This window comes from Arachis stenosperma, chromosome 9 (assembly GCF_014773155.1).
Source record: "Arachis stenosperma cultivar V10309 chromosome 9, arast.V10309.gnm1.PFL2, whole genome shotgun sequence".
Taxonomy (NCBI): domain Eukaryota; kingdom Viridiplantae; phylum Streptophyta; class Magnoliopsida; order Fabales; family Fabaceae; genus Arachis; species Arachis stenosperma.
The window spans coordinates 151,063,293-151,064,157 of record NC_080385.1 but is presented as its reverse complement, the minus strand read 5'-3'; positions in this window follow the sequence as shown (position 1 = coordinate 151,064,157).

The following is an 865-nucleotide window of genomic DNA, read 5'->3' as shown; positions in this document are numbered from 1 at the left end:
TTTTTTTATCAACATGATTATCATGGTTCTTCGCACAAGTTCCAATGTGTTTTTTTTAGATTAGAGGTGCCATCCCTACGACTATGACATTGTAACCATTTCAAGCAATGTTTACATTGAGCTTTAGTTTCTTCCGCATTTTTTTAAAGTGATCCCAAACAATAGAAGGGGCCTGTTAGCCTTTCATTTACCTGGATGGCCTGTCTGTGTCTCTGTCCCAGCAATAGGAGCATCACTTGAGGCTGTATTAGTCACTGATTCCCATCCCCTTGCTGACTTAGAAGGTGTCGATGCAGCAACATTTGGTGGAGTTGGAATGCTCCCTACCTCAGACCCACTTGTATTGTTTGTAACTGCTTGCTTATCAGCCATTTCAAGCAACATAATCCTACAAGCAACATCTCACATAATTACATAAATCATATAAACATAAAATAGAACATCAGCATCTCACATAATTCATATAAACAATAACATGACCAGAATTCTTTAAAAAACACAATAACAGTAAGGGTAATTACAACAAGTTACTATTGTGTATTGAAAAAAAAGTCAAAAAATTGAGTCCAAATACAAAATAGAGAAATAGAGCATTTCAATTCAGCAGGTTACTCGTGAAAATTACCTGAAGTCTTGAACGCGGCAAAGAGATTAGGGGTGAGAGATTGGGGGTTTTCAACCAGAGAATCCAAACAGATGCTGCTAGCGCTGCTTTGGTTCTTGAGCATCAAGGTTTTTAAGGCCACGCGGTCTTCGATTTTATCCAAAACCAGATTCAAGATTCAACGCCATAACAGCATGCTCAAGGATCTGAACATCGTCGTCAATGTTGAGGAGGAAACCGACCAGCGCAGGCAGGAACGCT